This window comes from Lepidothrix coronata, unplaced genomic scaffold (genome assembly GCF_001604755.1).
Source record: "Lepidothrix coronata isolate B3197 unplaced genomic scaffold, Lepidothrix_coronata-1.0 Scaffold36, whole genome shotgun sequence".
NCBI lineage: Eukaryota > Metazoa > Chordata > Aves > Passeriformes > Pipridae > Lepidothrix > Lepidothrix coronata.
Genome location: NW_016690216.1, coordinates 5,481,143 through 5,498,203, shown reverse-complemented (window position 1 = coordinate 5,498,203; position 17,061 = coordinate 5,481,143). Strand labels below are relative to the sequence as shown.

General features: G+C 32.9%; 1 long non-coding RNA gene across 1 annotated transcript; it reads right to left on the bottom strand.

Annotated features, from left to right (window-relative positions):
• Nucleotides 1–5,366: 5,366 nt before the first annotated feature.
• LOC108496055 lies at nucleotides 5,367–8,272 on the bottom strand. The gene is made up of 3 exons (XR_001874302.1): nucleotides 8,114–8,272; nucleotides 6,909–6,966; nucleotides 5,367–5,415 (listed from the first exon to the last, which is right to left on the bottom strand). It is a non-coding gene; the product is annotated as an uncharacterized LOC108496055 (long non-coding RNA).
• Nucleotides 8,273–17,061: the final 8,789 nt, after the last annotated feature.

The window sequence follows — 17,061 nt, the reverse complement described above, 5'->3', positions numbered from 1 at the left end:
TAAATGAACTGGATAACAAAAGGGCATATGAAATCACTGAAGAGGGTATACCCTAAAATAAATCAGAATATTTTAAGGATAAAGTAATGAATCCATTTCATTATTTCTTGAAATGAGAACAGCAATCTGAACATTAGGAAGTTCAGAATGTAATGCATCATAGACTTCCATATAGAGAGCAGAAAAGCAATTCTAATAAATAGGCAGTTCATATAAAAATGATTTGTATCAATATCTATCAGTCTGAACTCTGACAGTACTGCACCCACTGTTTCCCCCAAAGTAGGGAATAATGAAAAAGTGTCTCTTCCATTTATGCATTAATTTCAGGACTGATTGCACCTAACCACATTGAATCTGTCCACATCCTTTTCAAGCATGGCAACTAATGATCACTATTCCTGTCATGTACATCAGTGCTTCAACATCCGGTTGGAAATTGTCAACTCTGCATACTACAAATCTATGTTGTGTCAATATTACAAATGGATAAGTAGGCAGGTGCCATTTCAGAACTCCTCTCATACTGTTTTAATCTGCATTGAGCCATTTTGTCAAATAAAGCTCAAAAATATATTTACCTGAGCTCAAAAAATGTTTCCCTGCATTTTCTTTCAATACACAATACTGAATTTGTCCATTAACAGCTTTTACCCTGAATCAACTGAATTTGAAGTTCTAATCATGATTTATCGTGCATCTAGTTGTGTAGACATTTTCACTTTAAAACGTCTACCTATTCACTCTAAATTTGTACTTTTCAGCATGGTAAATCTTTAAGGTATAATGTCCCAAACTAAAACACTAAGAAAATATCAGAACTATTTTGTATTCTAGCTTTACAGTTAGGCAACTCATACACAGAGGACATATTATGGATCTAGTACAGCTTAACCAGTAATTTTATAGGCTGGAGGATTGAGAGCAGCCCTGATGAGAAGGACTTGCGGGTGCTGGTGGATGAAAGAGTGGACATGAGCCAGCAATGTGTGCTTGCAGTCTGGAAAGTCGACCGTGTCCTGGGCTGCATCAGATGAAAGGTGGGCAGTAGGTTGAGTGAGGTGATTCTTCCTCTCCACTCTCGTGAGATGCCACCTGGAGTTCTGCATCCAGCTCTGGGATCCCCAGCACAGGAAAGACATGGACCTGTCAGAGCGAGTCCAGAGGGCCATGATGATGATTGGAGGAATGAAATAAAGCTTCTACAAGGAGAGTCTCAGAGAGTTGGGGTTGTTCAGTCTGGACAAGAGAAGGCTCTGGGGAGACCTCATTGCAGCTTCTCAGTACTTAAAGGGAGCTTATAAGAAAGATGGTGACAAACATTTTATTTGAGCCTGTTGTGATAGGACAAGGAGTAGTCAACTTAGATTTGATATAAGGAAGAAGTATTTTACAATGAGGATGGTAAAACACTGGAACAGGTTGCCCAGAGAGGTGGTGTATACCCCATCCCTGAAAACATTCAGGGTCAGATAGGATAGGGCTCTGAGCAACCTGATCTAGTTTAAGATGTCCCTGCTCATGGCAAGGGGGAGTTGAACTAGATGACCTTTAAAGGTCCCTTCAAACTCAAGCTATTCTATGATTCTATGATTTTCATATTTATTACTTTTACCACTTTCTTTGATGAATTCTTAATTCCAAAAAACAATGAATAAATTATAGAAGGGGGCGAAAAAGGAGGGGAAGTATACATCAGGAATAAACTTGTGGGAGAAAAATGACATTTACAACATAAACTACACTTTAATCATTATGCAGTACTTAAAAGCTACAATGAAATAAAAGATGATCAATAAATTGCATAGTGTTAATCATGTCAAATAAGGGACATTGCAGACAATCTAGAAAAGGTCAGTGATGATTTACCTACTACACTAAAAATCTACTTGACAACAGAATGCTATCTTTTGTGAAGGAACAGGCACTAAAAAAGTTAGAGAAGAAGAATGAATGCTGTCAAATTAAGCAAGAAGAGTACTTACAAACTAGGAATGACAAAGAGATAATCATGCTGACATCAAAACATGTGCATAAAATAACATCTACTGTTAAAAAGTGTGAAGATTTTTGTTTGTAATGAATATTTTGACAGATATGTCATACAGGTTTCACCTCTTCTTCAAATTTCTATTCTATTAACGCAAAAGAACTAATGCAATAGAAGCATTTTTTTATCATAGTTAATGCACAAATATATGTATATATATATATTAAGATATATATGTGCTTTTAAGGATCACATGTAGGTTAAGGATTATGTGGTCAGGCCTTTTCAGTATTTTCTGATTTTTTTACTTTGTTAATCTCCTATCTCTATTTTTAAGCTAAACCATGTAGGAAACTTCCACTGGATTTCTATTTACAAAAGATGTGAGATATTCTCAGCATCTTTTAAGTAGAGCATAAAACTTCAGAACCGCTTCTAGAATCAGATGGATTTACATCTGCAAAATCTCAGATTTGCAATGATAGAACAGGTAGTCTTGCATACTTTAATGCCAAAGCAGGTAAGACAAGACAAGAACTGAACTTTTCAAATGAATCATGGATTCATTATCTCCTGTTGAGTATGTCTTTCTACTGTACTAGAAAACCATGGCAATTCTGTCCTGTGTTGACAAGCCCCACAGCTTAGTGGAGTGCTAGTACCTTAGAATCAACAACAAAAACAACATCATCAACAGTATTTTGAGCAGCACGGGGAAATGATTAAAGAATGATCATTAAGACTACGTTAAAACATGGTCTTATACTTTCCTCTCTGGCAAAATGGAATGTCTTCCATATCCCAGCTAAAGATCTATAGCACAGCTGAAGATGTCTTTTGGAGTTTCTATGATTATTTTGAGGAAGTAATAATAAATGATTCAAGCCAGTCAGCAAGACATTTTTTAACAAATCAGATATTATTCAATATCTAAATCAAGTGGATTTTGTCTCTGTTTAGACTATTTTAACAACAAATATATTAGAAGATGATAAAGAAATAAAACATCCAGACTGAAAACAGACTCTTCATAAACAAAAGAATAACCAGTATAAGAATAGCAGAATGTCATGGGAAAGGTATTTGATGATTCAAACATATTTGCAGAATGTTTCTGTAATTAGTTTTAGCAATTTAATACATATTTTCTTTAATAATGAACACTTAATCATAGGGAAAATAATAAAATAAATTTTGAAAAAAGAAGATGGGATTTTGTAAATAGGAATAAAGTAAATTATTCTACTCATGGTTCCTCATTTTCTCTTACATTCAAATATCAAAACCTGAAACAGAGCAAATAGCTCACTTCTTTCCTTTGAAACTAATTAAAGATAAAATAAAATAACCGTCACACAAATGAAAGAGTGGAAACACAATTTCCAATAACAGAATGAAGAAATAAGTTTTTTCTATTATTAGAATCATGTCAACTTACACAGTACTTTCTTTAAATGTGGAAAATTCATCATCAGTAACAAAATTTTTTTCACTCACTTTAACTGTACAGTCAAAAAGCTATGTATAAACTTAGCTATAGTGATACTTGGAAGGCCTCTGGAAATTTTTTTGTGTCCTATGGTCCCCAGTGCCCTTATTTCTGTTATTAGAATGGAGTATACAGTGAGTTGATTCACTGTCACACAGAAGCCTGTGTCTTAGCCTTCTAATGCTAAGTAAAGAGGATAAAAATTATATGTGGACAGCGAGAAGCTGAGTTTGCAAAGAAAAGAACAAAGGCTGTGTTAATGTGCAAAAATTCTGGTATCTTTGGTTACTACTGTCAACAAGCCATCTCTTCCTTCACTTACAGAGATGTTACAGGTGGTGAAAAAATATTTTCTTTGCACATATGTGAGCCATCAGCATAACAGAGAATTCATAACATTAATTTTTAGGTTCATCAACATTACAGATAAAAGAATGTCTCTAATAGAGTACTGGTGGATACTCTACTAAGTTTGGGTTCCAGTCACAGGATAACTGTTGAAATACAAAATACAATGCAAGAGCTTTGTCTGCACATTTTTTTTTCTTTTTCAGTGGGGTTAGGTTACAATTTACAGCTACTAGTGAACTGAAAATGTAGTTAGTAATGGAGTAATCCAGTTTAGAACAAAACTCAACTGTCTCTATACCACACTTTAACAATGTCGTATCTTCAAGTAAGTTGTCAAATACACAGTGCAGTGCAAAACCACAGCACACCTGCCGAAGTAAGGAAGACCATGAAAAATTTAATGAAAGATTTGGAATGAAAGGCTACATGGAGGGAAATACAACACAGAAAGCAGAACCGAGAAATTAAATTCATTAAAGTTGTTGAAGAAAGGACAAATGTTTGCTGCAAATCTGTAGTGAAACTATTGGTATAATATAGAACATGATAGCATAGTTTGCTTTATGAACCTCTCTTCAGAAACATGTAATGGCTTTTGTCTCTACTGATTCAGCAGCAGTGACAAATTTGTTCCTTTGACCAATTGTTCCAGAAAACAACAATTTGTGTAAGTGAGGAAGTCTTATGACCTTCACACTTACCATAAAATTGTGAACTTATTTTGAATTGCGATTTGTACCCAATAAACTTGGTTATTGTGAATGCTTCAGCGAAAAAAACCCTGCTTTCACATTTTCATTTAATGTGGATGACTACAAGGACAATTAAGACATGCATAGCATATTCAGAATGGGGACTACAGCGCAAACTTCCGAGCACCTCTCCATGATACTCTGTCCTAGTAGCAAACATACCTTGAACCCTTCAGAGTATTTTCAGTCTGATACTCTAAGCAGAAAGATGTGAGGCAGTTGGAACTGAGAGGGCTGGAAACACTGGAAATCTGAAACTAAATTATCAAATAATAGAAAATCTCACAATTTGCTTTAAAGGAGAAAAATTAGAAAGGAACATACATAAGGAGACAAGAAAACCTAGAAATTATTGAGGGAAAAAACAGTAGAATTGCTGGGAATTAAATGAGGATGTATTTTGTACCAAATAAATCTGAACTTTTTATTTTACTAAGCGGCTAATCATCTCCCCCTATCCTCAAATATTTAAGGGTCAATAGTAATGACACCTTATATGTTTTCCTGTTTTTTTCCTAAGAGTAATTTATATTAAATACAGTCAGCAGTGATTTTTAAAATAATTTTATTTGTAACTATGTGCAACACTTTACACAGAACTGATTACACAGTGCTGTAGGATGAAAAAAGCATTATCTTGTCAACATATAGCACATATAGCGCAGGAAGGACATCAGCCTGTTGGATCAAGTCCAGAGGGAGGGCCACAAGATGATTAGAAGGATGGAGCACCTCTCCTATGAGGAAAGACTGAGAGACTTGGGTTTGTTCAACCTGGAAAACAGATGGCTCAGGAGTGACCTAATTGTGGCCTTCCAGTACCTGAATGGAGCCTAGAAGAAAGATGGAGAGGGACTTTTTACAAAGGCATATAGTGATAGCATAAGGGGGAATGGATTTAAACTAAAAAAGGGTAGATTTAGAATAGATATTAGGAAGAATTATTTACTGTGAGGATGGTGAGGCACTGGAACAGGTTGCCCAGAGTAGACATGGATGCTCCATCCCTGGAAGTGTTCAAGGTCAGGCTCTGAGCAACCTAGTGAAAGGTGTCCCTGCCCACAGCAGGGGTGTTGGAACTAGATGATCTTTAAGGTCCCTTCTAACCCAAACCATTCTATGATTCTTTGATTCTATGAACATATACTTGCAGTTACCTTCCCATAAACTTCTGTCCTTTTAAATCCTGAATATTCTTTTCCAAAGGAATTCAAGATTCTTAGTGCTATATATACAAAATAATGGTTCCTTGCAGCCTCCACAGTAATTTTTTAAAAAACCCCTATCATTAAACAAGGTTTCTTTGAAGAAAAAATTGCATTCGGCAAATCTTAGTGGCTATTAACTGATCTTTTTGCAGGAGGTTCATTTGCTCATTACTTGATGAGTAAACAGATTTTCCACACTAAAATACACATGAGGTCATAGTCTGTAATTTCTGACCTTGCATCGTAATTTTACAGTTTTTTAAGGATATCTAGAGGTGTTTGAACATCATCATGTGACCTTTCCTTCTCTCCTGCTAATTGAATTATGTATTTTAGTAATTTCAACACATCATGTATTTCAAATATGAATACTAATACACCTTTCTTTTTTTCTGCAAGAAAAGGTTCATAAACATTATATGTTCACTTATGCACAATTACTTTGATTTCTCTTTTTAAAGATCTTTTCCTAAATCTGGCCTGAATGCTCAGAGCTCGACAAGCTTTGGTTTGTCTCTCCATCAACAAACATTATATGAAATCATAATATTTTCTCAGTGTAGAATATTTTCTCATCCTCTACTCTTCCTTACCTGCAAGCATGACCTAATATTCCCCCCAAACATAATGACTTTGTCAAATTCACTGGATATTTCTTTGGCAAATGTATTCAAAGAAAGGATATTAAAAATCAGACTTATGGATACATTTGAAATGTGCTTGACAATTTAGAGTTTTTTGCTTTCTATAAAATATTATCTGGCTGTCATCTATATTTAATATGGATATTGAAAAACAAAATAGAAATTGTATATTTCAATTCTTTAATTTTCACAATGGTTGTGGAACTGCTCCAGGAGCTGTAATTGTGCCAGACTGTAATCTTTTCTAAACATCAAAGCGTAACAGAAATTATGTGCACACAGAGACAGCGTAAAAAGAGGTAAGAAGGTACTAGCCTACATGGTTTCCCTTCCAAGCTCTCTTAGATGTGGGGTATTACTTATTTCAAACTAATTTCTCTAGCACTAACATGACTTCTCACATATGAACAGACTAGAATTCCTCTCATATCATAATATTGTCTCTAAATTAATATTACTTCATTGTGTAGTTACCTTGTGTGGTACAAAGTCAATTTAGCAAGCCTGAGATATTTCTTCAGTTGTATTTGACCTAGAAGATAAAAGTCATGAAGTGATGCAACATAAAAGACATCAACTATTCTACATCCCAATTTACATAACCATAAATTGTTATAGAGTGGTTACAGTACATAGCATGTCAGGTGTCTGTGTAAGTACATAATGACTATAATTCTAGAAATTTTCATTTTGAAGCAAGGCATTTGCATATAGCTCTCTACAGATTTCCTGAAATTAACCTGGAAAAGAGAATTATTATTGAGGAATGAAGGGGAAAATAAATTAAATTGAAACAGTAATTTCTAAAGTATTTTAGATATAGAAGTGAAAATGTTATGTAAGCAGAAATGGTAGAGCAGCATCACACACACAAGTACTCCACCCCCTCATTCAGGTTGATACTAAGCAGTAGTAGGTGCCTCAAACATCTCCTGAGATTATACCAAATTAGGAGTAAATTATTAATTGACATGAATTTTGGAGAATGGTCTCACATGCCTTACAAGCAAAAGTCTCGATTAAAGAATAATAAGGAGAAATGAATGAAAGAGTCTTCATAGACATGACTCAGACTTCTTGGACTAATTTTTTAAACACTTATATTTTTCTGATTTTTGGCACTCACCTCAGAAGTATCTTTATAAGTCTAAATTTTCCAACAATATTAAGCATACAATGAAGCAAAAGTGGATCATATACACTTAATTCCACTTTGTACAGGTAGAAATATCACCTCTATTTGTATACATTTTAGCTAACAGTCAGCTTACTGATGTAACTAAGATATACTATCCTTTTAAAAGATAAAGCTTTAGTTCAAAGAAGTAGAGTAGTTAGAAGATGTTTAAAACATATGGTCTTATAGTAATAGAAGGAGTACAATCTAACAGCTATTGATAGAGTAGCAGTAACAATAAAGGCCAACAAGGAAACCAATGAATTTTTTTTCTTAGATATTTTTTATTCTGTATTAAAACAATATGTAAACCAATGTCCTGTATTTCACTCTGAAAATTTAGCTCTTTATTTGACTTTTCTTTCACAGTATATTTTTTCCTATAATGGTTGCTAACAAGAAACAATCTACTATATGTAAAAATGTAAAAATCATGAAGTCTGAATGAAGAGAGGCTAAACATTGGTACAAAAAAGAAAATGTTTATACAATGCTTACTTACCTGCTAGCTGAAGTCTGACTAAATCCAGCAGAAGCCTAGGCAAACATGTTCTTAGAAGTTTAATATGTGCCACAAGGAAATTGAATATGCCATTCTCCCCATCTTCCAGACACATGCCTCCACTTATTTTGCAATTAAATATGAAATTGCTCACTTATAAATCCATAACGATGGGAGAAATTAGAAGAAATTCCACTGAAAAAGGAAAGACCTTTTCACCTTTGACAGCAGCTATTTGTTCAAGTGAAACAAAATCAAAAGAATCATCTGATCAATATTGTCTATTTCAGATAGATCTAGTGCATTCAGTTCAAAATCTGAAGTTACTTATAAGATTCCTTTGAGTAACATATATGCAGAAGTTTATTGATAACACTATAGATAGAAAATTACTTGTAAGTTTAGTTGGAATGCTAACTCTATGAAATGTTGTTCTCACAATCACTATACCAGTTAATCACTGTTGCCAGAATCAAACAAATGAATAAACAAACTAGCCATTTTGGTAATGTGATCTGCTTAGAAACACTTGATATCCTAGTGCTGCTGACTTAGAAATCACAAATGAAACAAAATTCTCAAAAATATAATCAACAAAGGTAAGTTAAATTGTTTTAGGTTACCAGGCTTCTGAACATCTCAAATTAAGTTTGTGAAGATTTTTTAAAAAAATATTTTTTAGAACTATAGTTGGAGGAGAAAATGTAAGCTTTCCTTGGAGACTTCAGAGAAAATTGGTGCACTGTAGATGTTAAATTATGCTTATCAAAGTATTCCTTAAAAATTCCTTGAAAAATTTTAAATAACAACCCCTATATATAAATTATACCAATTATAAAATTAATTTTAAAATTTCTGACTGATTCTATTTTGGATATTAACAAAAACATGAAAAAGAATTAATTACAAAACTAAAAGTTAACATTCTTCTTCGAAACGAGTCTTGAAAAAGTCATAATTTTGAGGTGCAAACGTATCTTAAAGTTGTTTTAAATTTTACATCATAACTTGCATATAGGCATAACTACAGACATTGTTTTGCATGCACACACTCAGATGTCACTGTGCATACACGCGCAGAAAGTATCTTAAGGGAAGAAATCCCACAAAAATTAGCAAATGGGATGTAATTAATCCAACTTGTTTGCATATAAAATTAAGATCCTTTCTGTACTTTGTTCAATAGCATTATAAAGATCTGCCTCTCTCCCCTCCCAAAAAGAGGAAATTTAAGAAACTAAAAGTAACAATGGAATTCACAGTACCTTGGCTTAGGATAAAAATTATTGCAATCACAGAAATATAGGTATATTTTAACTTGCCTAGGTAGATCATACCTAAAAACTTTTGAAGCACTATTAGAAAAAATTTCTAGACCATTTTTAGGTTGTGTGGTCTTGGAAATCATGAAAAGTTTTTTAAAAAGTAGAAATTAATACTCTAATGTTCTACTAATTCTCCGTTAATACTTTTTAGGATTTAACTATGAGATTCAAATAAGTCTGCCCTGGCAGTTACAAATCTTATCCACTCAAATTGTGGAAGGGCTGATATCATAAATCCACACTAATTTGCATTGACTGTAGATACAAAGAAAATGATGTAGATTAATATAATTATCACAAATACACAATAGTGTCCCGCTATCCCCTGTATTGGTTTTATGATATTTCAAATATTGTTGATCAAGATGATGAGATAACATACTTTTGTTCTATATTAGGTTTCATAAGACATTCTAAGTAAAAGGCTAAAGTGATACAGAATCAACATACTGTGTGTTTTCAAAAGCTAGATTTATTGAGAAAATGTATGAAAGATTGTCACAAATTCTGTTACAGTGACTTTTTAAAGTCAAGAATCTATTAAAAAATGTATGCTTTATTTTAATATGCTCCATTTCAGTCACATTTACTTAGACATGATGTACCACTTAATTCACTGAAGTTCTATGGCCTGTATTGTGTCACATAGGAGACTCGATTACAGTGTTTCTTCTGGCTTTATGACATATGAACCCATTAATATACACAGAATTAAGCAGTTTTATGTCTGGTAGTTAAAGACATGCGTGACTGCATTAAAGGAGGCTAAAAAGTTACCATATTTCAATGTTAAATTCTTTCTAATGAACTCTTTACATAAGTAAAGATAATAAATAGAAGAATCTAGAAAGATGAAACCTTCAGTGTACCTTCCCAAGCTACTTAGCTCAGGAATTCACTAATTTGGAAGCTTAATGGAACCACTTGCTCTCAGCAGCAATTTGCCTCTACTGGACGAGAATCAATATGCATAAAAAATTTGTGTTGTCATACATTGATAATCCTAGTGTTATCATGAGTAACTGTTGCACTTGCTTGATTTGATTTTCATTGCATATTTTCCTCTATGTTAAATTTTCCATACTCTCAAATTGCCTTATTATAAAATACTTGTAAAACAACTAAAAACTTACTGTATTAATATTTAATAACCTAATGGATTATATATCAAAAATACTGGAAATGCAAAACATTTATCATAAAATTAAGTGAAAAATTTAATCCAAATTTTGTGTAGTGTTTCTTCAACTACTCTTTTCGGTGAACTAGCATGGGAGGAAACCTTCAAAAATCAAAATTTTGCCTCTGAATATTTAAATATTTTCAATGGAAATACTTTGCAACCATACGGTTCACAGGAGGCAACAAATTTCATTTGAACAAACTTTATTCTATTCTTTCTGTTCAAGGCTCAGTCAAGCTCCAGAATTAATACACTGCTTTAGTGCAATAATACAGCAAATGATCCATTTCCATTGGCCTCGTATGGTTACCGTAGGGTGGAAAAGAGTATTAGTCATTCTACTATTTTTTTTATTTTCCTGCTTTCTCATCTACTCAAATTCTCTTGACCTTTGTTTTTTTATTAGAAAAAAACAAAAACACACTACCACAAAACAAACAAACCCACACTCCAAAAGAAAAAATCACCTTAAATATAAAAAATAAAAGACACACAGATCATATACTATTTTAACTTTTTTCCTCTATGCCATTCCCTTTTAAAACCTTGTATTTATATATTAAATATTGTTCAGAGCAAAGACCAGTATTAATGCACGTGAAATATTTAGTAGTAACAAATAATAAATAAAATGATTCTGTAGCATTTAATGAATTATTGGGAAAAGGTAACTCATTAGATCATCAATTTGTACATCTGCATTTAGTCATTATGCGTGACTGCATATGTACTCTTCGTTACATTGAGTGGAGGTCTGGTTGAAAGTTCATCTGGAGACTTTTTAGACTTATTGAAAACACACTTTAACACTTGATTGGCTTGGTGTTTATTCAGCTTTTGATTCCATTCACTGAATTGATTATGTCTCAAAAGACAACAACAAAAACTTAGGCACCACTCTCATATATTCCCACCCAAATCGTAGATATCTCCTATTAGACAAGATGAATCCCACTTACAAGAGTTTAAAAAGAAGGAGTGAACTTTTAGATTGACTAAATATTTTCAGTAATAATTCTCATATGTTGAAAGTGAATTTTATATGTAATGCTATTTAAATCATATTTCCTTTTGAAGTGGAAAAAAACCCTTACAAACATCCACTTATATTACTTCAAATTTAAGCTTCAATTTCATATACTGTACCAAGGCTATTACCTGAGTACTGCAGTATTTTAAGTATTAAGTTTTTCCATTGCACCACAGTCCAGCTGGAGCATTCTCAGCTGAGACTGCTTTTCTAAAAGCACAATGGCACATGGCAATGTTTTTCGTGTGTCCAGCCAATCCCTTCTTCCAGTTTCTCTGTGTGATTTGCATGCTTTTTAAGTTTAAAAGCAGTTTTGATTACATGGTATAATTTAGATGGAAAAGCTTTGATTCCTGCCAAATCTTTATTCCTTTCTCTAGATGCATCTAATTTAAACTAACACTTTATTATATTGTTCCACTTACTTCAGTGTGTTCTACCCTGTGTAATAATTACAGGGAAGAAAAGTGTGAACACTCAAACTACACACCTGTGTCAAGTTAAAAGTAAAAATAAATAAACAAACTAAAAGACATTTCTCTATATAAATACATATGCAAAAAAGGGGAGGCAGAGAAAACTAGTTTTCTTGAGTTTGCATGGCTTTATCAATAGAAAATGAATTTTAAAACCCCAGGAGCAGGCAAGAAAATTACAGAGTAAGACAGAATGCAAATATTGTCAGACTGTGTGCATTTTTTTCCCTTTAAATAAACTTGAAATAGTCAATTCCCTTTTACACTAAAAGAAAAACAAAAAAAAGTTGCTGTATTTTTTTCCCATGGACTCTCAGTTCATACTAAGAGACTTTCTGTAGAGTAGCTGGCTGCTGTGAGTTCACATGCTCATTTGCTTTGTGTTATAAATCAGTCTTCTTCGCATCTCTTTATTCAAATGGTATTCAAGTGGTATTTGTCTTTTTATCTTTGCTGATACCTAAGACAAGACACTTCACTATCTTGTGCTCCAAAATCCTTATCTATAAAAATCAATTTTACTCCCCAAGAAACACATATATAAATACACACATATATGAAATCCTAGTATTCTTAAAAATTTAGATTAAATTACACATGTTTAACAAAATATGAAATCTCTGAATGTAAAGTGCCAGATAAGAGTTAGATGTTATCTCCACAATTATTTTTCATGAATTCTTTAAAATTCATAGATTTTTTTTTTAATCCAGGAATATTCTATAATGTTAAGTAAAGTCATGAACATTAGAACTTTTTTTTCCACAAACAGAAGATAAGTGAAAATGGTATTTTCACTAATATTACTGCAAATCTCTCACAGTTTCATGTTTCCAAAATCAAAATAATACTCCATGTAATTTGCTTTTTAAGTTTTTGTATTAATGTTGTATTTCTTTATGCATTACTAAACCTCATAAATTATTAAAACAACATATTGGGCAGACAGAGATACTTATAAGAGGGAAGACTTTGAGGATTAATTTGTCACTTTTTTGAAGAGTTTCTGAAAGTAGGCCTGAGTAGAATAACAATTATAAACTTTTAAAAATGCACATTTGTAGAGATTTCAACACACTAGCTTGCACAAATTCAAAATGGCATGATGCCAATCCCTTTTCCAGAAGTAGTATGAAAAATATTTTTCCAGCTTTTTGTATAATGTATATTTGCGTGTTATGCAATCTGGAACATGTATTTAATAATTTAATGTCAAAACTCCTAATTTAATAATTAGGAGTTTTGAGCTGCACCATCAGTTATCTGGATAACAAATAACTATCATTTTTCCCATTAAAATACCCCATGGATAAATAAAAATAAATAAATTAATTAAGGGTTTCCATGGAAAGGTGCTGCTTTTATAGTACCTTGAGTTCATAAATTCTGAAATTGTTTTCTTTATCCTCCTGTTCTGTTGACTTTGCATAGGACAAGAACAAGACATGCCGTCCTTCACTTTCACATTAACAAAATCTACTTCAGCTTCACCACCTAAAGTCTTTCAGACCACGTATGCATGATAAGTAGTCCAGGTGACCAGAAAATTCAACAAGGATGGCCTGTTGGAGAAAACTATAGTCTTTCTTTTGTCACATACAGAGGGCATTAAGGATCTGAAGAAGAAGAAACTCAAAGACAGGGGATTCTGATTGAACTTACAGGTTATGTTATTCTAGGGAGTTTTTTAGAAATGATCGGAATGCACAGGTCAACTTTTAAAAGCACTGAAACAAGAGGATAAGGTAAAAACCAGCTAATATGTGGCATATCAACACATAACAACTTGACAGCTTTTTCAGCAGAAGATCCTGGAGAGATGTAAAAGGTGAGCAAGGAGAATACATGAGGAAGTGACTGTGAACTGTTGTGGTCAACATTCCCTCTCATTTTCTGGAAAGCAAATATAAATTCTTTATAATTCTCATTGAGTCACTGCTATCAACAAACTTCTGATGATTATATTTAAATCTGACAACAGACAAAGTGGAAGTACCATGAACTAGTGTTTTTCAATAAAAATTGGGGAAAAAAAAGAAAATTTACTGTTATGTGGGTTCATTGAATCATCGGGAGCTTATATTTCTGAAAGGCAAGTGTTACTAGTAAGTTAGGGAGACAGTTATAGGTGAAAGGGGTTCTCATCCAAAATGGTAACTAATGAATGAACATTATGGCAATAATGGTCAACCATAGTAAGAAGCAAAAAAAAAAAAAACCTAACAAAACCTACAGAAATTCTGGGGGGAAAAAAGGCATTTAGCTGAATAGACCTTCGGTTAGATTTAAAAAGACAAATCTTAAGACCTAACATAAGAGATCCTTTAATCATAAGATCCATGGACCTAATTTTTCTTCTGCAGACAAAAAATACCCAAACAAACAAACAAACAAACAAATCCACAAAAGCAAAATAAAACAAAACAAAGTCACTCAAATTTATTCATTCTTGGTAGGAATTGAAGGGGTTACTTTTAACAGTACAATCTACAACAGAACACTCAAGTATGCAAGAAATCTATAATGACAAGGATGGACTTAATATTGTCGTGTCCAATGATAAAAATTTCTACTTCAAAACATTCTATTGTTTTCTAGAGGCCTAAAGGTCTTTTTGAGGCCTTAAGAAGGACCTTCAGGTAATATTAGGTGTGACCAGATCTAGAAAGAAAAATATATTGCCACTCTGAATTCTGACAATGGAAATATCCATCTGAAAGAGAATCCCAAACAAACTAAAATCAAAGCTTAAATCAAACAGAACCATGGTCTTCTCTTAACTCTCTTCTTGGTTTTAGAAGGTGGTGATGGCTGTTATAGCTTTTATTAAATACAATAATAAATGTCAATTTAAAGTCCATTCCTTATAAATTTCTGAGTACAATTTCGAAAGAATTAAAGAAAATAAACAAGATTATTTCCTTGTTTTAAAAAATTCTTTTGAATTTCTCCATGATATTGCTGACGTTTATCCTTAAAGGACTAACATATATTACAGATATGAAAATTATAGGCAAGGGATTATTAAGCTCATATCAAGGTTAAGTTTCTTTCATTAGAATTTGTTATTTTCTTTCATTTGATGTCTATGATCAAAAAAGCCCTTGCACACTCTCACCAGTTTCAGCAAGATGATATCATCAAAAAAATTCAGCTGTTCTAGCTTCATTTATTGCCAGGATGCTATCTATTGTAGTAGTTTATCATTCTACTGTCTACCACAGTTTTCCTTTATTAGATGTGGTTTTCAGTTGTCTAGAGCTCAGCCCAACTTCGTCTGTTTGGATTGAAATTTGTCTTGCTGAATTTTTGCTCAAGGCCAAATTATCTTGAGAAGTGTAATTGAAAATAATATGGGTATTTCTAAGAAAGATATTAACAAATATGTCACTATGTGTTAGCAGAGAGAGTGAGCTTAACTATCTAAAGTTCTATATCCATTCTGTTGAAAAGTTCTGTTGTCTTGGAGAAGGTCTGTGTTGTGCTATGGCTCTTACTCATCCTGGGTTTTTGCTGCTTTACTTTTACTTAATTAATTATCTTCTAGAGAAAGCATCTGCTTGCTTAATCTTTGTTCTGGTCAAGTCAGACAATACACCACACAAAGCATGGAATACCTGCACAGGTGTTCCTTTCAAAAAATATCCATATAAAAAGGTGAATGCAATTTTACTTTTAGATTGGGTACATCCTGAAATCTATTTGACTTGGGAAGAGGCTCTGATGCTAATTTTACTTTAAAAAAACTACCGTGGCAAAGTCAAATATTCAGTATTCCCAGTATAGCAGAATTAATGATGCCAAGTATAATAATTTCTGCCCAACCTATGTAGGCATATTTGCATGTCTTTGCCATTTGATATTATCACTTCCTTTAAACATCAAGCTTGTATGATGACTTTTATCACTTAGGGGGCAAATAGTTCAACATTTTAATTTCTTTTAATTTATCTTTTAGTGTTTAAAGTACAATATTCAAGTGCTGATATGAATGAAAAAATTCCTTCACTTTTCATGAGTTTCCAAAACTTACATATTAATTTTCATGTAATTCTTTTAAAAATTGTGGACACTGCACAAAATAGTAAAGTTCAAAACGAGATCCTGGAGCAAACTTCTTGTCCATTCAGTGGCAAATTCTGAATCTGCAACCTACAGAAAATGTCCGTGTGCACCAGCTTACACAACTTGAACTGAGAAACATGGCTCACATGAGGACACAACTAAAAAGACAATACAAATACAGCTGCAGATTTTCAGCACGATGGTGTCTGAGTGTTCCATAAATATCAGCATCCCGTGATGTGAGAATATAGCTCTGTTATCATTTTATACATAGACAGTTGAAGCAAACAGATTTGGGGATGTGAGGTAAAAGAAGATAAGGAAGTTCACATGAAGCAAAAATAAAATGTAAACTTGGTTTCAATCAAAATGCTCACTTGGGATATATGAGAATACAGATTAATTTTTCTTTTATTTTGAAGCAGTTTGAACCAACATCATTCCATGTTGATCTGAGAGGGATTGCTCTGTGTCTTTCTTGAAGCATCTTCCCCTTTTTCTAGGCATTTTTAGCACTTATTGAATCAATGAGAGACAAAAAAACTCGTACGCGCTCAGGCACTATTGTCCTCTGCTGCAATGGGAATGACCTTGGTTCAAATCCCTAGTTAGACACAGGACATTTCTTCATTTCTTTGTCATCTGGCTCTGTCCCATGTTGGAATTGTTCCCTGCTGTTAATTAGAGGTGACTATAATTTGATTAATCTCAAACATATGTTATATATGCACAATATGGAAAACTGTATTCTATATTTTCTACTTTAAACATTCTTGAATGTAATGGAAATAAGCCAAACATTTTTTAAGGACTCAATCTTATCTTAATGAACAATATGGATATAATCAAAATAAGACATTCTAATCAAT